The sequence below is a fragment of the Lathyrus oleraceus genome, chromosome 3 (assembly GCF_024323335.1).
Source record: "Lathyrus oleraceus cultivar Zhongwan6 chromosome 3, CAAS_Psat_ZW6_1.0, whole genome shotgun sequence".
Taxonomy (NCBI): domain Eukaryota; kingdom Viridiplantae; phylum Streptophyta; class Magnoliopsida; order Fabales; family Fabaceae; genus Lathyrus; species Lathyrus oleraceus.
The window spans coordinates 16,687,362-16,709,669 of NC_066581.1; the positions used below are offsets into that span (position 1 = coordinate 16,687,362).

Below are 22,308 nucleotides of genomic sequence, written 5' to 3' on the forward strand. Positions count from 1 at the left end.
TCCTCTCACTTGAGGCAGGCCAATGGTGGTCTTAATTATTCAAATCGTGCCATTTCAGTTCACACACCATGATTTTCAAGCTCACATTTCTCTCTAAATAGGAATGGTGAGGATGATCCATGGTTACAGTGGTGATGTACATCACCTCAACTTCATTTTGATGTCTTCATTTTTCATTTTCATTGCAATTTATTTTCCTGCGCGTGGTGGCCGGAAATGGTTAGATCACCGGAGAAGATGGTGGTTTCCACCACCACCCCCACGTGTTTGAGTCCCAACCATTGGATCGTGCCTAAATGTTTTAATCTTGGCCATTACATGTGTTGACTTGTTTTAATGCAATGTGTTACGCGCTTGACTCATGTGTAACTTGTATCCGCGCCCCTGAGCCCTTGATGCCTTACCACGTCAATTAATGAAATGATCTGATGGCGCTGGATTTTTCTATTTTTCTTATTTTCTTTTAATTTCGGTTAATTCCTTTTATTTTCAAAAATTCATAAATATTTTATTTGAAGTCACAAAAATATGAGACCAATGCCAAAAAATTTCTTGAAAAATCTAGTTTCATATTTTGATTTTTAATTATTTTTGTGACTTCATTTAATATTTTTTGTGAATTATTTGATTTTTAATAGTTTTAATTCATTTTTAATTACTTTTTGATATTTGAAAAATCTAAAAAATATTTTCCTAACACCTATGGATCATGATAAGTCAATGAAAAATAGTCTCATCAATTTCTTAATTGATTTGAGATTTTAATTCATATTGTGTTATTTTTCATTGTTTTTAATTGTTTTTAAATAGTTTCTGATTTAAAAAAATGGTTGGAAAAATTTGTCAAAGTTTGTTTGACCATGTTAGACCTATGAGAATTTAATTGGACTTGTCGAAGTTGATTTGAATTAAATTTGAGATTTGACCATATTTTGTTTATTTTATTTTGCATTTATTTTTTATTCAAAAAAATTACCAAAAAATATGTTTGACTTGTTGACTTGTGATCTTCACTTCTTTTCTGTTTAGCATTGATTGATGATGATTTGGTTCCCTTTTGACTAATTGAGCTTGATACTTGAATTCTCTTTCCATCCATTTCATCTTCATCCCTTTCTTTTCATAATTTGGCCAATGAGTTAATGTCTTATGGTTGGTCTTGACAAATGAGAGGTTTAACCTTCTTTGATCCAAACCAAACTCAACTTGATCCAAGATCAAGTGAGTTGTTTTGTGTCCAAGATAGGTTGCTTCTTGGTCAAGCAAAAAACCTAAAGTCCATACAAGGCCCTTCCCCTTTTTTTTTGGCATGACAAATTTTAGGAGCTTGACTTACTAGTCATGATCTCTAACTTGTGTTTATTTGCCTATAGTTTTATTGACCGGCCTCAGATAGGTGTGACTACTATATTAGTCCACTTACGATTGCTTAACATAGCGCTACATTGTCTTATGACAAACTAACATAACTTCACTAATTACTAACTTTAATTTGAGCATTTAATTTCTTGCCCTTTACTTTAATGCAATTTATTTATTGCTCATTTATTCATATTGCTTTTCATTTTACTCACTTTAGCACATATTTTATGTTTATGTCATTTTTCTTTTGCTCATTTGAGCTCATTATTGTATATAAATATATTGTTGTCTTGTAATTGTTTTGTGAGAACCTAATGCAAAAAGGAGAAAGGACTTAGAATTAGGACATACCTATGCTTAAATGAGTCCAAGAGCAACTAGGCCTCATGCCTTTAGAATGCTAAACTTGTTGAAGAGCAACTAGGCCTCGTGCCTTTAGAATGCTAAATTTCAAAGTTGACTTTAAAGGAATTCCTTTCCAAAACTTATTATTTATCCATTCCTCTTATTGTGTTGTGAACTTTTTGATGTTTGCTCTTGTGTGATAGGGATTCCATCTTGAGATAGTAAAGAGGACCATTGTCATGAGTAACCAAGTTAAGAGAGACAAGCCAAATGGAGATCCTAGGAGCTTGAATCTATAATTATTTGATTGCTTGATTGTGTGCTAAGTCCAAAGGAAAGGAGCATCTTGAATCATCTCTATGATTTCAAGAAAAGGAACTCCAAGGGTTTTATCTTCTCTCTTATTTTTGATTACCTTAGGACTAGCCCTTCTCTTCTTTTCCCCACTCTAACCCAAGCCAAAAATCATTTTCTTGCAAACTTTGACTTTGTTTCAAACTAGAAACCTAGGCCTTATGCCTTTGACTTTGAAAAATCTTTTCATAAATACTCATTGTGAATGAATCTTAATCCAACTTTGACTTCATTTTGTAAATAAATCTAACTTGTAAATATAACTCACTTCAAGTTGTTTTTTTGTGGTTCCAATGGCCACCTTTGTTAAAACCTTTTCATAAACATTAGTCATAGGTTTGAGTTATCATAGTGGTTGATGTGAATCTCACCTTATCCTTAGTGATTGGATTATAAGTCTTCCATACTTATTATAGGGTTAACCCCTCACTAGTATGATGAAGCTCTCCTCACATGGTGGATTGTTGGTTTAGGTTGAGTTTTCTCCCTTTGATAACAAAAGACCTTAAGGCTTTTGGGAAAATCAATTCACCAATCTTTGAGATTTTTACCCCGAACTACGAGGTTTTGATCCTACCTTTGTGATGGTGCGTAGGCAATGGGTTCATCCATTCAAACAATAAACTTGTAAATATAATCTATTCTCTTCTCATCCCTCCAATCTTTTGCACATATTTTCATAAATACCAACCTACAACACATATTTGAAAAAAGGGTTCCCTTAGAGTACTAAGGATGTTTTGGGTGCGTAACACCTTCCCATTTCATAACCAACCCCCTTACCTAGATCTCTGACATTTTTATTAGTTTTTGATTTGATAAAACTTCTTACTTGGCTTTTGTTCGCTTTTTAGCCTTTCCTTTGGACAAATAAAAGTGCGGTGGCGACTCGAATTTTATGTTTACTTTTGGTTTAGTCAATAAGCCTAAAGGTAACGAAAACCCCCTACAGAAAAGTGGCGACTCTGCTAGGGAGAGCTTGTTTCCTAGTGGGTTTAGCCTATGATAACATGAAACTATATCACATTTTTAGACTTGATTTAATTAAATTATATCGTTATTTGAGTCAATTTATTTTATATTATTCGATATTACTCGGTATTTTCTTATTATTTATTTCAGGTATCATTATTTAAAGCACGTGTGAAAAAGAAAGAAGAGGGGTGCAAAAAAAGAGGATTTTCTAGGAAAAGCAGCAAGCTGAAGCACCAAAGCCCAACCCACGTTTGGAACAAAGGAAATGGCTGTCACGACCGCCACACTCACGTGCCGAGCGTCACGTCCCAAAACCCAGTGTTACGACCGTAACACATAATGTGACGGACGTCACACATTTCATCCTATATTCTAGGCTTGACGTGCATAACAGAGTGGACGGTTTCCCCTAAATTTCCTCCTGCACTCGTTGACGCTTTGAACCACACTGAAGACCAATTCAAGGAAACGGTTATTTGGAGAGGTGAATATAAATAGACCTCACAAAAGCCAATTGAAGGGATCTTGATCTCTTTCTTCTCCGTACAATTTTTCCAGCAATATTTTCCAGCACTCTAAATTTTCAAGCATTTTATTTTCTTTTCTTTTCTAGTTTAATTTCCGAAGCATACAATTTATTTTCTCACGATAGTTTCTACACCGGAAATTATTGTGTAATTTTTACTGGATCTAACCTTACGTCAGATCATAGTATTTTATTTCCTTGTTTTTACTTTCCTATCTGATCGAGAATTGTGAAGAACAAATCCAACCGACTTGTGGTGGAGTGTTCAAGCACCGAAGCGTAGGAGATAAAATCCAGAATTCTAGTATTTTTCCAGGTTCATTAATTAATTGATATATAGTTTTAATTTACATATGCTTTGTTCCGCTGTTTATATATATTGTTTGTTTGATATGGCCGTATTTATGCATGATTATTGTTTATGCATGTTTAGCATGTCCGGCTAATTAATTTAGATATCGGTATTAAAAGTAAGCGGAATAAAGGAATCAAAATTGAGTTGGTTTAAATTTATTTCAAAATATAGTCACTCTTTTTCTGGTCTCAATTTACAAAGTTAATACCAAGGTTTTTGTACGAGAGTAAAAGACATACAGAAGTTAAAATCAATAGAACGACGGTTTGAGCTTTTAACTGGACAGTGTAAATTGAACATTAACTTTAAATTAGGGCGAAAGCAATTTTTAAGGTTAATTGAATTCTAATTATTTTCAAAAATTATTTTTAAAAGTTAAATGTGAGGACGAGAGTTAAGCATTTAAGTTTAATCATATAGTCTAAGTCAACAGAGCGAGAGTTTGAGACGAGGGCGTTTAAACAATTAGTATTTTCTCAAAAAGAGTTTCTATAGATTCTATTATTTTCAAAAGTGATTTTACATTTAACGAGATAGTGAGAGCGTATGTTAAAATATAAAGTCATAGTCTAATTCAACAAAGCGAGAGTTTGAGGAAAAGGCTTTTAATTAATAGTGTCTACTGAAAAGACTTATTTTAAAATTAAGAAAAAGACCAATGAAGATTTGATTCCCTAATTACGACGAACTACATACTGATATCCATATTATTTGATATTTTATCTACATCCAAATTTAGTTTTACTTTTCCCCTAATCATTAAAGTATCATCCACCTTAGCTTTACGCAGTAACCCTAGAAAAACGGTAGATCGATTCATTAAGTCCCTGTGGGATCGATATCTTTTAAAACTACGCGATTGGACTGTGCACTTGCAGTCAGTACCATCGTTAGACTCATAAAGTCGTGATCAAGTTTTTGGCGCCGTTGCCGGGGACTTTTATTTAGTCGATATCGTAACTCTTCTGTTACGCTGTAGAGACTAAGGCAATTTTTATTTATTTTTTTCCCCTTCTTTTTCGTTGATTTATATGCCACACACTCGCTCACAAGGCGAGCCGTACTACTTACGAATCAACGACGTTGAACGGTATCTCCAATTATTACGACGAATTCGGGAGTATCGTGTTAGAAACAATCTTCCTCCAATCGAAATTCCTGATCTCAAAAATCTCCTTCCTTCGGCGATACCAGCGATGGCCGAACCAACTCGTGCTCTTCGAGATTATGCTGCTCCATCGCAGGATGAGCCGCATTCGAGTATTGCTCCACTCGCAATCGAAGCGAACAACTTCGAACTTAAACCTTCGCTGTTGCAGGCAGTGCAACAGAATCAATTTTCTGGAAATCCTACCGAGGATCCAAACCTTCATTTATCCGTATTTGTCTAATACGCTGACACCGTTAAAGCTAATGGTGTCACTTCAGAGGCAATTCGACTTCGTCTCTTTCCTTTCTCGTTAAGAGATAAAGCTAGAAGATGGCTTCAGTCTCTTCCTTCCAACTCAGTCACCACATGGAATGAATTGAAGAAAGTCTTTCTTGCCCGATATTTTCCTCCAAGCAAAACAACTATGTTGAGAGCCCAGATAAATGGATTTAAGCAAAAAGATAACGAGTCTCTTTTCGAAGCATGGGAAAGATACAAGGACATGATGAGACTCTGCCCACACCATGGTTTAGAGGACTGGTTAGTAATTCACACCTTCTACAATGGTCTCTTGTACAATACAAGGTTAACAATAGACGCCGCCGCCGGTGGTGCGCTTATGGATAAACCTTACACCGACGCTTATCAACTTATCGAGAGCATGGCCCAAAATCATTATCAGTGGGGAAGCGACCGAACAATGGTAGAAAAACCTCAAACGAAAGGTGGCATGTACGAGATAAGTAGCCTTGATCATGTTAATGCAAAAGTGGATGCTCTTGCCCAGAAAATTGAAAGTTTAAATGTATCACCTTCAGCCACCGTGGTTGTCGTAACTCAAAATTGCGAAGTCTGTGGAATTCAAGGTCACACTCCTACAGATTGTCAACTCCTAACAGGAATTCAAACAGAGCAGGTGAACTATGCTCAAGGAAATCCTTACTCGCATACCTATAACTCAAACTGGAAGAACCATCCTAATTTTTCATATAAAAGTAACAACGATTTATATGCACCAGGTCAAGCTCCCAGTCAAGCTCCAGCTATACCTCCTGGATATCAAAAGCCGACCCTATCTACACCTAACAATAACGTTCCTAGGAAATCCAACTTGGAAATCATGATGGAGAACTTCATAGCTTCTCAATAGCAAACCAATAAAGAGTTCTTAAACCAGAATGTACACACTAGCGAACAGATTAAACACCTAGCAAGTAAAGTAGATGCCCTGGCTACCCATAACAAAATGCTGGAAACACAAATCTCGCAAGTAGCTCAACAACAAGCGCCTACTGCTGCCCCAACTGGTACATTTCCTGGACATCCCCAACCTAATCCGAAAGGCCACGCTCATGCAATTATATTACGAAGTGGTACAGAGGTAGAAGGACCATCTGACCCAAGGATTGAGAACCAAAACTCTAAAAAGTCAACTGAGGAAGAAGGTAAACCTAAGGAAAAGGAAGAGTGTAATAAGGAAACCGTAGAGAAAAAAGAACCTTATGTACCTCCACCGCCTTACAAGCCACCTATCCCTTATCCTCAAAGGCTAATTAAAACCAAAGACGCGGGCCAATTTAAAAAATTTGTTGACCTACTGAAACAATTAAACGTCACAATTCCTTTTACAGAAGCTATTACACAGATGCCCTCATATGCTAAGTTCTTAAAAGAAATTTTATCTAATAAAAGGAAACTTGAAGATAGCGAAACTGTTACACTCACTGCTGAGTGTAGCGCAATAATCCAAAATATGCCTCCTAAACTTAAAGATCCTGGTAGTTTTTCTATACCCTATCATATAGGAAAATTTGTCATAGACAAAGCTTTATGCGATTTAGGAGCCGGTATCAGTGTTATGCCCTTGTCCATATGCAAGAAACTTGAAATGGGAGAATTAAGACCAACTAAAATGTCTGTACAATTAGCAGATCGTTCCGTTAGATATCCCGTAGGAATTCTTGAAAACGTTCCCGTGCGCATAGGTCAATTCTACATCCCCACCGATTTTATAATTATGGACATAAGAGAAGATGAAGTTACCCCCATTATATTGGGAAGACCCTTCTTAGCAACCGTCGGTGCTATCATAGACGTAAAACGAGGACGACTCACTTTTGAAGTAGGAGAAGAGAAAATTGAGTTTATTCTTTCCAAATTTTTGAAAGCACATGCAATAGAAGACACATGTTACTTCATGGATATCATCGATGAATGCATAAAGGAAACAGAATTCGAAAATGACGATTTGTCTGACTATCATGTAGAAGACAAACTGAACCAATGTTTAGCAATAACATCAAATCCTACGCAATGCCTTAAGAAACCAACCCTCGACCTGAAAACACTTCCCAAAAATCTGAGATATGAATTCCTAGACCTAGAACTTGAACGACCAGTAATAGTCAATGCAGACCTAGGAAAACTCGAAACCGAAAAACTCCTACATATCTTAAGAAAATATCCAACCGCATTAGGATACAACATCACCGATCTTAAAGGGATAAGTCCTTCTATTTGTATGCACCGCATCATGCTAGAAGAAGACTGCAAGACTTCTAGGGAACATCAGAGGAGACTAAACCCGATCATGAGTGAGGTAGTGAAGAAGGAAGTAACAAAGTTATTAGAGGCATGTATCATATATCCTATATCCGATAGCAAATGGGTTAGTCCTGTACACGTAGTACCAAAGAAAGGAGGTATAACAGTGATCGAAAATGAAAAAGGAGAAACTATAACCAAACGAATTGAATCGGGATGGAGAATGTGCATTGACTACAGAAAGCTAAACAAAGCGACCCGAAAAGATCATTTTCCTTTACCATTCATAGACCAGATGTTAGAACGACTAGCCAAGCATTCTCATTTCTGCTATCTGGACGGTTACTCAGGTTTCTTTCAAATACCGATTCATCCTGATGACCAAGAAAAGACAACGTTCACATGTCCTTTTGGTACCTTCGCTTATCGACGAATGTCGTTTGGCTTGTGCAATGCTCCTGCAACCTTCCAAAGGTGCATGATAGCAATATTCGCCGATTTTCTCGAAAACATCATGGAAGTCTTTATGGATGACTTTTCCCTATGCGGGCAAAGTTTCGAAGAATGTCTTGAAAACCTAGAAAGAGTTCTAGAACGATGTGTAAAAGTGAACCTAGTACTTAATTGGGAAAAATGTCACTTTATGGTACAAGAAGGAATTGTTTTAGGACACATCATATCAAATAGAGGAATTGAAGTAGACAAAGCCAAAATAGAAGTAATCGAAAACCTTCAACCTCCGAAAACTGTGAGGGAAATACGAAGCTTCTTAGGACATGCCGGTTTTTACCGATGATTCATTAAAGATTTCTCTAAAATAACTAAACCTTTAACCGGATCATTAATGAAAGACGCTGAATTCATCTTCGACAATAAATTTTTAGAAGCATTTCAAACACTTAAACAAGCATTGATCTCCGCGCCCATAATGCAGACCCCGGATTGGAATGAACCTTTCGAAATAATGTGTGACGCAAGTGACTACGCCGTAGGCGCTGTTTTAGGACAATGAAAGGATAAAAAACTTCACGTCATATATTATGCGAGTAGAACTCTAGATGAAGCGCAAATGAATTACGCCACGACCGAGAAAGAACTTTTAGCAGTAGTATTTGCACTAGATAAATTTCGTTCCTACTTTGTCGGAGCTAAAATAATCGTTTACACTGATCACGCCGCCATTAAGTACCTCTTAACAAAAAAGGACGCTAAACCTAGACTCCTAAGGTGGATCTTGTTGCTACAAGAATTTGATTTGGAAATCAAAGATAAAAAAGGAACTGAAAACGTAGTAGCAGATCACCTCTCTAGACTTGAAAACCTGGAACCGGAAAGAACATCGATCAACGATGATTTCTCGTACGATAAACTTATAGCTAATTTGGAAGAAAATAGAGCTGACGGGCAGGTAGAGACCACCTTGGCTGTATGCGTTACACCATGGTACGCTGATTTTGTCAATTATTTAGCCGCCAGAGTGGTTCCACTTGATCTATCCTACCAACAAAAGAAACGATTCTTCCATGACATAAAACATTATTATTGGGACGACCCTTTACTTTTCAAAAGAGGCCCCAATGGTATTTTTCGTCGCTGTATACCTGAAGAAGAGGTAGAAAGTATAATCCAACATTGTCATTCCGCTCCTTATGGTGGACATGCAAGTACATCCAAAACCTGCTCTAAAATCCTACAAGCCGGTCTTTATTGGCCAAACATATGGAAGGATGTACATACCGCTGTCAAGAAATGCGATAGGTGTCAACGTACAAGAAACATATCTAGACGTGACGAAATGTCACAAAAAGGCATTTTGGAAGTAGAAATTTTCGATGTGTGGGGAATAGATTTCATGGGACCTTTTCCACCTTCTTTTGGTAACAAGTACATACTCGTAGCAGTTGACTACGTATCAAAATGGATTGAGGTTATAGCTTCTCCAACAAACGACACACGAGTAGTAATTAAACTCTTTAAGAATATAATCTTTCCAAGATTTGGTGTCCCAAGAATAGTCATCAGTGACGGTGGATCTCATTTCATATCTAAGATACTCGAAAAATTATTGTTTAAGTATGGTGTAAAACATCAAGTAGCAACACCTTACCATCCTCAAACTAGTGGAAAAGTGGAAGTGTCTAACAGAGAAATTAAACAGATATTGGAAAAAATAGTCGCTACATCGAGGAAAGACTGGTCATCAAAATTACCCGAAGCTTTATGGGCATATCGAACCGCTTACAAAACTCCCATAGGAACAACCCCATTTAAGCTTATTTATGGTAAATCTTGCCACCTCCCAGTGGAGTTAGAACATAAGGCCTATTGGGCTATTAAAAATTTAAATTTAAACTATAAGGCCGCCGGTGAAAAGAGATTTCTAGATATAAACGAATTAGAGGAACTTAGACAAGACGCATACGAAAATGCCAGAATCTACAAGGAAAGAACGAAAAAATGGCATGATAAACGTATATCAAGGAAAACTTTCAAACAAGGCGATGTAGTCCTATTGTTTAACTCTAGACTTAAGTTATTCCCAGGAAAACTATGCTCTAGGTGGTCTGGCCCTTTCCAAGTCACTAATGTCTTTACTAGTGGGGCTGTAGAAATTAAAGGAAAATCTATTGAATCATTTATCGTAAACGGACAGCGTCTAAAGCATTATCATTATGCTGAGAACAATGAAGACTCGCAAGTCCTGCACTTAGTCGTATTGTCTCCAAAATTAATAGATTAACATTTAATAGTTTTATGTCGAGCTTGCAACATTAAACAAAGCGCTTCGTGGGAGACAACCCACAAATTTTTATTTTTCTTTGATTATTCTTTTGATTTTATTCAGTTTTCATTCTTCATTTTCTTTATATTATTGAATTTTTCTTCTTCTCTTCTTTCGGCATCTGGCCAAATCCTGACTAAAATTCTTGTTTTTCTTTTCTTTAGTTAACACTAACCTGATGGGACATATTGATCGCATGGGTATCAAATTTCGAGGGAGAGCTCAGAGACAAAAATTTGAAGAACTTGCTGAGGGAGAGATGCACCCAAATTTTTATGCTGATGATTGTGCAATGGCTGCTTAGGCTTTCCGATTTAACTTTTCTGTGCACACAAAATCACCCAACATACCCATCACTCACCTTGGAGTTTTTAAGCTCCTATTCATACACCACTCCAACCGGTGAGGACGAGTACTTAACCGGTGTCGCAAAATTCCATATGTTCAACACTGAGTACGCACTATCTCAAGAACAGTTGAGTGCCATGCTACATTTTCCTGAAGGAGACGACGTCCACCCAAGAATCCCTCCAAACTTAGAATGGAACACAAACGCATTCGACCTTTTTGGAAAAATATCCGGTGTGGAAACCACCAATTGGGATGCATTACTTGCTTCGCACATACACAACTGTCGCATTACGCGAAAAACCGGCGGGAAAAAGACACAGAGTCGCCACCGTGCGTTATTTATCCCAAAGGAGGGAAAGGAAACGCTCGAAGTAAACCTGGAAAGGAAAGGTCTCACGACCAGAGATTGATAGGATCGGGAGTCGGTTATGCGAAGGGAAGGTATTAGCACCCCTACGCATCCGTCGTACTCGACGGGATCCACGCCCAGAAAGAAAGGATAAGGTTGCTAAAAATTGATCACAAACTGCACACAAGGCTGGAATCAGACACAGATGAAAGACGGAGAAAACGGACTCGGCAGGATATCGCATCCTGGGCCTACGTAGTTTGTCAGACACAAACATCAGAGTCGACGTAGTTCGGGGACAGGGGAAACGTGCTCGCTAGGATGTCGCATTCTATGCATACGTATCTTCTCTTACTGGAGAAGAATCAGAGCACTCGTAGCTCGGCTAACGCACGCCAAACAAAACATAAATAGGAAACCGACTGCCAATCGCTGGACTTACGTCAGACTCCACACCCACAGGAAAACATGGAAACCGAATGCCAATCGTTGGACTTACATCAGACTCCGAACCAACAAACACACATAGGAAACCAACTGCCAATCGCTGGACTTACGTCAGACTCCAAACACACACAAAGGGGCTGAAAAAGAAAAAGGGGCGCCCGGAGAGATCAGCTCATCTCCTGCCTACGTACCTCATCTGGTATGAGGATCAGGGTGACGTAGTTCCCCTAAACGGGGAAAGAACTTCTAACCTAACCAGAGACAAAGGGAGATAACAAGCCACTAGGGAGACTACGACTCGAGCCTAGAAGTTGTCATGCATACGATCCCTATGTTGAGGTCTCTAACCTAACTTGCACAGGGAGCAAGCTAGCTTAAACAGCACACCATCAAACACAAGCACAAGAGAGAAAGGACACACACTATATGCAAACAAGTGGCTCATACAAGGCTAGGCTTTAGTCAAGGGGTCAAATCAACCTCGACAAACAAGCCAACTGGAAAGGGGTGTTTTGAGCTCTTAACCCTAACATTGAGAGTTAGGGTGAAGCAGATGAAATGGGAAGTGAGGGTAAGACCTCACAACTCTTATCCCTAGCCTGGGAGAGCTTTAATCAATGAAAGTGTGGGAGTCCAGAATGTGGGACTCTATTCCACAATGACTGACACAACAAGATTTTGGGTTTTTATTCAAAGTGCATCAACACATGGTGTGAGCAAGATGAAAGACACCACTGAATAGCAGGGGATGGAATGCACATCCCTTGTATCTGCCAATGCCTCTTCGCTTAGGAGGTCTTTGAATGTACAAGGCACAAGGATAAACAACCACAAACATTGCCTCTTAAGGAGGGCTTCAGACAGGTGCCTGCCCACATAACAGGACAGGTCTTCCAGACTACATGAAGTCAAAGGAATTATACCTTGGTGGTAAGCAAACCACAAGCTAGCAAAAGCAAGTTCAAATGAACTCAAAGCAACTTAGGTACCTGTGAAAAATCTAAACCAATCAGCTTAAATGTACAGACAAACGGTCAACAGGCAATAACAAACAGACAGACAATATTCACAATATGCAAGCCACAAGGCAAACTCAAATGAGTTAGCATCAACCTACAATACACACAAATGTTAGTAATCAAGAGCAAACATCAATGCTCAAATGAGGAAGCATCATCAACTATGGACTTGGATGTTTAAACCTGAAATCAAAGCCCACATGTAAGCCACAAACCACTAGGTCAAAGCCTAGGGTCAAAGATGGAGAAAAAAGTCAAAACAGAACATGAAATTCAACATGAATCATCTTCATTCAATCAAGAACAAATCTCAAAAAGTCCCACATCAAAATCATTAATCATATTCATTTCATGAGCAAAACATGGCAAGGCATGCAAATGGTGATCACATTGAGACATCAGAAAAAACAAATGCACATTAAATCAAAAATGACTCAAATAATCTTGGCAAAATTCATGAGTAATCCTAACATCCAACATGATCATTACACAAAAAATCAGAGGCATAGGACATCATTTGGCATGGCAAACAAATCATACAAGTTGAACATCAAAAGGTGTGACACAAATTGTCACACCAACTTAGCACATTCATAAAACAGAAATGGTAATTGAGAAAAATGCCAAACCAAAACCAAAATGTCAAGCAATGTATCTAGTTTCATCATGCAAAATTTCACATTGATTGGATAAGAAACAAGCATTTCACAAAGGTATAAGCAAGGATAGGTCAAACATGGACATATGATCAATCATTCTAGCACAAAATAATATCCATCCAAGCACAACTTATAAAATCATGATCATTAGAAAATAGACATCTCAAGGATCACTATGCAAAAAACCAGGTATTTTTTGGATCAATTTTAAAATTGTTATGATTTTTACAAGTTGAGAAAAAATAAAAAAACATGTGAAGCATAGCATTGGAAATGTGGAGGGAAAATGGAGAAAACATGAAAGCATTTGAAATAATGTTGTCGCCTGGATTCGAACCAGGGACGAATTTGAAATGCTAGCGCGCCAAGGATGAAACGCGTCGTTTCATTAAACGACGTGGCCTGGTCAATTCCTGCGTGGCAATGGTCAAAGCATATGGACCAATCAATATGATTACGAGGCAAACGCATGGACCAGTAGCATTCAAACCCTAAGGCCAGCGTGAAAAACACAGGAAAGCGTTGCAGAATGGGAAAACCGTGGCCATATGCGTGAGCTTCATCTTCTTCATGAAGAAGAAGATGAACAATGTTCATGTTCATGCACGTCCAGAAAAAAAGTTCCAGAAATCAAAATTAAGCACATCATTTTGCAGCATTTTCAACATAGATTGTAGATCAAACAATAACTAAGCATGAATCAACCAAATCAAGGAGAATCGAGCTATGGAAAAATCATTCATGAAACTTTAATCTAACCTAACTCAGTCAATAGTGCATGAAAATTCACGATTCAAAGCTCAGAATCATCAGGATAAAAAGATCTACAATAATATCACAATAAATTTGAGAATTAGGGAGATCGAATCATGACCTCTTGAAGAGCAGAAGTTGGAATCTCGTGCTACAAGCTCAGCCAATGCTCCAAACCTTCTTTACAATGCTTATGGAGTTGATTGATGATGAATTCGAAGCTCAACTGCACATGAATCCAGCAAATTTTGAAATCACCATGGAACCTTCAAGCTTTGAACCTAGCTCAATCTGCCACGATTTCTCTTGATTCCACGTCCAAATTTGCTCAGAAATGCCTCATGAAGATGAATTGATCAATAGAGGATGCTCTTGTTTGAAGAATTTTGGAAAAAAATGAGAGAAGAATTTTGATGATTTTTGTGATTCTAGATCTGAAATGTTGCTAATGCTCAAAAACAGTTATGATTATCCCTTTATACTTCCTACTAATCATGTTTAAATCCAGCTTAAGCCAAATGCAAATGTGATTAACCACTTCGAAGGTGTATGTGCAAAAATGATATTTCACCTCACATGCATGCTGTCATACCCCAAAATTTGCCCGCTCATATTACAAGGCATTCTTAAGGCACTCCAACTTATTTTTCAAGGCATTGATCTTAAAAGAACAAGGACCCAGCACACAGATGACAAAATCCAGAAAATGGCCTAAACTGGTTTGCTCGCTAGGCGAGCAATTCCTTCGCCTAGCGAACCCTTCGCTATGCCACTCGCCTAGCGAAGCGTGCGAACAACAGAAAATTCTGGGCTTCATTCTGAGCCCATTAGGTCATAAAAAGAGCATTATAAATACCACAACTTCAGTCAGAAAGAAGGAGGACGGAAAGAGAACGGAAACGGAGGAGAAAGGCGAACACTCACAGACGGCAAACCCTGGAGGCTAACCCCGAGAATTCAGAGCAACCCTAAAAGAAACCCTGAAGGAAACTCAGCCGCATCAAGGTTACCTCCGCCCAATTCAATCCGATTTGCCGATTCAAGGTGGCAATTCAATTGCAAACAGGTTTGCATTGCTATTACCGCTTTAGGTTCTTAATTTGCATATGGCATTATGATTGAATTTATAAAAATATCTTAAGTTTTGCATGTGAGTTTAAGTATGTGTGAATATCTGGAATGTTTAACCATATAATCTCTGTAATGGATGCCATAAGGCATAAAATTGGCTGAAATTGTACTGTTATCAAAACCAGAATCCGCAGTCGCTCGCTAGCACATCGCTAAGCGAGCATGAAGCGAGTATTCGCTAAGCCTTCGCTAGGCGAGGCAGGAGCGAACGTGACAGTCGCTGACTTTTCTGTTCTGATTTTTGCTCATCTGACATGTTTTATCATAGTCATGCATTGTTTACCTAACCCTATGACTGTTATGATTTCTTTTGTGGTGTAATTCTCGATTGCACCCTGATTTGGTATTCTGACATGTTTGCTGAGTTTTGTAAAGGTTCACCTATCCCCGGAAAAGATAGCTTGATAGGTATTCCACTTTATTTGTGGGATACCCTTGTGGAGATTCACCCTAAATTACTTAATTGGTTTTAATGTATTAATTTTATTGCGAAGATCCACCTTAAATTACTTAATTGATTTTAATGTATTAATTTTAATGTGGAGATTCATCCTAATTACCTAATTGATTGTAAAATATGGCCTTTGAATATGTGATCTTGGACCTCTCTTTGTTGCCTTACGGTATTACAGTATTACGGTCATGTCCCACGAATGTAGGGATACACTTAGCAAAGACCCTTCGGTTAAATCATCATGTCCCTATAAAATAAATCATAGTCCCTCGGATGTTGCCTTCGAATATATGATTTTGTCCCTCGATGACCCTTCGGTGTAGCCTACGGTTAAATGATGATCGTCCCTTCGAACGCTAAGGTATCCTTATAAATGTTGCCTTCAATGACCAATCGATGACCCTACGATGACCCTTTTACATCCAAAGGATAAAACTACTTACTTCTCAATAGTAAGGACAGTTTTACCCTCATAAGGATAGGAAATGCCCATAAAGACCTTGGTTAGGTATAACTCTTAATTGCCGACTCACAACCTAAAACATTTTTCATACCTCACACTTTGCAATTACTAGAAAATCACCACTTGGTATACATTCGTACTAGAATCATTGCCAAGTTATATTTTTCTAAACCGCTTTCAAAATTAAACGAGATAAATACTTTGTATACATTCACACAAGAATCATTACAAAGTTAAACTCTCTCTTCAAAATATTTTTTAAGCAATTCACAAACACTTTTTCAGACAAGGAAAATAACATAAGTGATCAAGCAATTAAGAGCCCATGGATAACCATGGATACAAAGGGTGCTAACACCTTCCCTTTGTATAATGTACCTCCCGAACCCAAAATCTAATTAAGGTCTTTCCTGTTCTTTTTCGCCTTTCCTTATTGGATAAGAGAAAAGTCGGTGGCGACTCTTGCTATCCGCGACATTTGCTTTCCGAAGCAAAAACACACAAAGTCAGTTCACCGTATGACACATGCCATGCACGTGAACAGTACTCTTTCAAGGCCCAAATCCACTTAAAATGAGTTCATGCAAGGTTTTGGATTGGTCTTGTATGCTCATGATCAATCAAAAAGATGTTATGCAATTTTCTTCCAAAAACTTCATGAGTGAGCACATGCCTATGCAAATGAAATTCATGTCAAGTAATGGTATTCTTGGAAAGTACATGTTATAAGGATCAAAATACAAAAAGAACCACTCATTTTGGAGTTTTGGTTTGAAAGTTATGCTCATTTGAACTTTTGAACACACTTTGCCGTGATTGGACCATATCTCCTCAACCACGCATGAAAAATTCATGATCTTGGACTTTTTGGAAATGGGAGAGAAAGATCTTCAACTTTCATGTTGGACAAAATTTCATTTGAAGCTTTCTTGATGATGTAATCTTGAGATGAATTTGGTCCAAAATCTTTCCATTTTTGGAAAGTTCAAATTACAGGTCACCTGCTATTTTTGGAAAGTCTTGATCTGACTTCAAATTCTTCAATGTTGATGTTTGAAATGTCAAATGAGACTTGTTTGGACATGAATGAAGCCTCTCTAAGCTCTTCCCAGCTCCAAATCCACAGTGGACATTGCAGTTAACTTCTGTTGACTTTTGTGGGCCTTAGATGACTTGCACATGGACTGATGAGTTCTGAGCCTTCAGCACTTGGCCAAACCACTTCAAAATGATCCTTGAATCATATGAACTCATGGGACCAACCCTAGGGATTTGATCTCATAGAAAATGCTCTTGTTGCCTTGCACAGTTGAATCTCCTAACCAGTCTTGCCTGATGCAATGTAATGGACTATGCAATGACAATGCAATGTTAATGACCTAAAAATGAAATGTATATACAAATGGGAGGTGTAAATTTGAGGTGCTACAGCAACCCCACTATCCGGTATTTTATCTGTATTTTGGAAAACACCATCTTTGGAAGAGCCAACAACAGCAAAGTCAACGCGAAAGAATTATTCTTCCTACACTGCATCTTTTCAGCAGATACAAAGGTAAACGCCGCCTCTTTCTTACTTCACCATATTTGTACCCTTTGTGCTCGAGGCAGTCAACCTTTTGTGATTGGAGGATTAATAACCACCATCGCACTCGGTTTAAATCTAAGGGACCGACTTCAGAATTTACAATCTTTGCCACCCCTGTGTATGGATATCAGTTATTGTCGCTCCTGCCGCTTAATCAAAAATAGGGTAGGCGGGAAGTATTATCTTATGGTGAATAACCAAGAAGTCCCAAGCGTCGTTATGCCCAACATTGCGCTCACTGATGTCACTAACCCCAACAGATTCATCTACGATCTGAATGCTCCCGAACCTACCATGCCTACACAAGCAAACCCGCCCCCAGACGAGTTTGATGAAATGGAGCAAGGTGATCAAGGTCCTGAACAACATTCGGTCCCACATAATCCTTCCGATAATGTGCCTGGTCCATCCTCCCGACGTCGTCGAAGAAGAAGGCCTGCAACAAATGATGACATCATGGATGCTATTGAACATCAAGCCCAACGGCTTGATGCCATGCATGCGCAGAATAACGAAGTAATGCAACTGATGCTCCAGATGCAACAACAACAACAAGAGAGGAATGCAATAACCGACCAGAGGTTCACTGACTTTCTTAACCGGTTTGATGACTTGGCAGTACGTGAACGATCACCGGGCCCGAGAACGCAGGCAGAATTGAGTTTGGGTTCCATTTTTTTTTCCTTTTCTTTCGTTTTTTTTGAAACATTGGGGACAATGTTTTATTTAAGTGTAGGGGGAAAACTTTGTTCCAGTTATGTTTATTTCCCTTTCAATATTTCCCTTTCAAGTATGTTATTTCCCTTTCATTAATTAAAAAATTTATTTTAAGTCAAGTCCCTAGTGTGAAAATTTTTATTATCTATTCTCCTCAATTTTCTTGAGCCATAACAAAATTCAACACACTCAATAAGTATAAAGGTTGCCTATTTTATAAAACTTGAGTGAAATTAAGACAAAATTATTACCGCCCCAACACTCTAAAAACCTCAGCATGTTAGATTAGGCTAAGTACCTATTATACCAATTCCTTGAACTTTTAGTTCTATAGTAACCCCGAGTAGTTTATATGAGAAGTCGACACCATCTTAATAGCAAACTACGTGGAGAGCCGATGAATACAAGTGAATGATTCCCAAAACAACATATTAAAAATCAGGAAATGCACTAATTAAGTTAGGTGATTCTTACCCGATCATTTAATCTAAAGGTTGCGGACCCTACAAAAACATAGTATGAACGATCCATTGTGAGTTGGTTCAGCGGTTTCTGGTGTTGAACTTGGTAGGGCGGACTACGGCCTGATCCCCCGCAATTTGCAATAGACTAAATATAGAAGTTATCCAACTTATGTACCAGAACTTCTAACTAAAAGGGGATCAGAATCGCTAACCGGTTACTCCACTATGTGCGCAAAAAGATAAAGGGCTTAATGTGATTTCGCTCGAATGAACACGGGTGAAATAAGAGTAAAAGAACTAGGCTGAGCTATAATAGCATGACTCGAACTGGTTTGCATAAGGTGGGGTTATCTAGTGTTGTTACGGTAGTTTCTGATGTTAAGATTAAACTCAGGTTATTTCTAAACAAGATTTACTTGCAACCTATTACAAATTGATGTGTGTTTGGAAATTTCATCTTGCTTGAGGACAAGCAAAAGTCTAAGTGTGGGGGAGTTTGATAACATGAAACTATATCACATTTTTAGACTTGATTTAATTAAATTATATCGTTATTTGAGTCAATTTATTTTATATTATTCGATATTACTCGGTATTTTCTTATTATTTATTTTAGGTATCATTATTTAAAGCACGTGTGAAAAAGAAAGAAGAGGGGTGCAAAAAAAGAGGATTTTCTAGGAAAAGCAGCAAGCTGAAGCACCAAAGCCCAACCCACGTTTGGAACAAAGGAAATGGCTGTCACGACCGCCACACTCACGTGCCGAGCGTCACGTCCCAAAACCCAGTGTTACGACCGTAACACATAATGTGACGGACGTCACACATTTCATCCTATATTCTAGGCTTGACGTGCGTAACAGAGTGGACGGTTTCCCCTAAATTTCCTCCTGCACTCGTTGACGCTTTGAACCACACTGAAGACCAATTCAAGGAAACGGTTATTTGGAGAGGTGAATATAAATAGACCTCACAAAAGCCAATTGAAGGGATCTTGATCTCTTTCTTCTCCGTACAATTTTTCCAGCAATATTTTCCAGCACTCTAAATTTTCAAGCATTTTATTTTCTTTTCTTTTCTAGTTTAATTTCCGAAGCATACAATTTATTTTCTCACGATAGTTTCTACACCGGAAATTATTGTGTAATTTTTACTGGATCTAACCTTACGTCAGATCATAGTATTTTATTTCCTTGTTTTTACTTTCCTATCTGATCGAGAATTGTGAAGAACAAATCCAACCGACTTGTGGTGGAGTGTTCGAGCACCGAAGCGTAGGAGATAAAATCCAGAATTCTAGTATTTTTCCAGGTTCATTAATTAATTGATTTATAGTTTTAATTTACATATGCTTTGTTCCGCTGTTTATATAAATTGTTTGTTTGATATGGCCGTATTTATGCATGATTATTGTTTATGCATGTTTAGCATGTCCGGCTAATTAATTTAGATATCGGTATGTAAAGTAAGCGGAATAAAGGAACCAAAATTGAGTTGGTTTAAATTTATTTCAAAATATAGTCACTCTTTTTCTGGTCTCAATTTACAAAGTTAATACCAAGGCTTTTGTACGAGAGTAAAAGACATACAGAAGTTAAAATCAATATAACGACGGTTTGAGCTTTTAACTGGACAGTGTAAATTGAACATTAACTTTAAATCAGGACGAAAGCAATTTTTAAGGTTAATTGAATTCTAATTATTTTCAAAAATTATTTTTAAAAGTTAAATGTGAGGACGAGAGTTAAGCATTTAAGTTTAATCATATAGTCCAAGTCAACAGAGCGAGAGTTTGAGACGAGGGCGTTTAAACGGTTAGTATTTTCTCAAAAAGAGTTTCTATAGATTCTATTATTTTCAAAAGTGATTTTACATTTAACGAGATAGTGAGAGCGTACGTTAAAATATAAAGTCATAGTCTAATTCAACAGAGCGAGAGTTTGAGGAAAAGGCTTTTAATTAATAGTGTCTACTGAAAAGACTTATTTTAAAATTAAGAAAAAGACCAACGAAGATTTGATTCCCTAATTACGACGAACTACATACTGATATCCATATTATTTGATATTTTATCTAGATCCAAATTTAGTTTTACTTTTCCCCTAATCATTAAAGTATCATCCGCCTTAGCTTTACGCAGTAACCCTAGAAAAACGGTAGATCGATTCATTAAGTCCCTGTGGGATCGATATCTTTTAAAACTACGCGATTGGACTGTGCACTTGCAGTCAGTACCACCGTTAGACTCATAAAGTCGCGATCAACCTTCTTTTTGCTTGTGTGTGTTTATATTTGTTGCTGACATATTTTTGTGCAAATTTGGGATGACTGTATTGTTTGTAATGTATGAATTGCTTGGTATATTAATTTCTTGATATATTAATTGCTCGTATGTTTGGTGGTTTCTTGTGAGATGAGTTCTATACCCGAACTCGAGTGCACTTATGATAGGGGAATGACATAGTCTTGTTGACTTGTGTGGAGTTATTCCTTAGCAAGTTGACTTGCAAGCCTATTCACTTGGTGGAGGTCTTATTGGGATCAATAATGTCACACGAGTAGTCGTGGTTAGGCATTACTCTTTCTAATATAAACCTTAGAAGCCAAGGACCTTAGATACCTATCCCATCTTGACCTATTTTAGGACGTAGTGCGAAGGTCGTTCAAGTGTAAGACTTGAGGCGATTGTTACGCGATACTACACTCATAAGAGTATCTCTTGAGAATATTTTTGGAGGACGAGTAGTCGTTTTATCCGATAATATCCGAAAGATGGGATGATGACTATGGGGGACCTTTTTAGAACATGATTGTCAGGTTTAACCATAGTACACTCCCTTTGGGTGGTTCTTAACCGAGACCCCATGCTCGTGACTCTCAACAAACCCGTGATTCACGGTTGATCCGTTCTTATATATCCTCAATATCAATGGAACTTGGGTGTTGATAAGGTGTAAACCATAATCCACCAAAATGGATGATTGATATTGACGATGACTTGAGCCATGCTGTGACCTTTGTGTGGTGTGACTTGCTTGATCCTTGAGTGTGATTGTTGCATCCATGCATTCATGCATTCATTTGCATCCATATCATCAACAATAAGAGTTTTTAAGGAACTTAAGAGGTCTATTTACGAATTTTCAGACATGGATAAGCAAAGGAGAAATACGAAGAAGTACAGTTTCAAACAACCCGACTTGAAAGAGTTAAGGAGTTTGACATCTTATGTATTAGAGCCTTTGGAGTTTAAAGCTTGCCATGGGAAGCTTTTGTCTATTCTTTCTACCAAGGTTGATGAAGGTCTGATGAGTGTGTTAGTGCAGTTCTACGATCCTCTGTACCGGTGCTTCACTTTTCCGGATTTCCAGCTTTTGCCAACACTTGAGGAGTATGCCTACCATGTGGGTATACCTATTCTTGACCAGTTACCATTCAGTGGTTTGGAGAAGATTCCGTCTTCTCAAGAGATTGCTGATATGCTTCACATAGATGTATCTGACATTGTGGCTCATATGAC

General features: G+C 37.9%; 1 non-coding gene across 1 annotated transcript; it reads right to left on the reverse strand.

The window, feature by feature from the left end:
• Positions 1-5,491: 5,491 nt before the first annotated feature.
• LOC127133303 (small nucleolar RNA R71) lies at positions 5,492-5,598 on the reverse strand. The gene has a single exon (XR_007807288.1). It is a non-coding gene; the product is annotated as a small nucleolar RNA R71 (small nucleolar RNA).
• Between the last annotated feature and the right edge of the window lie 16,710 nt (positions 5,599-22,308).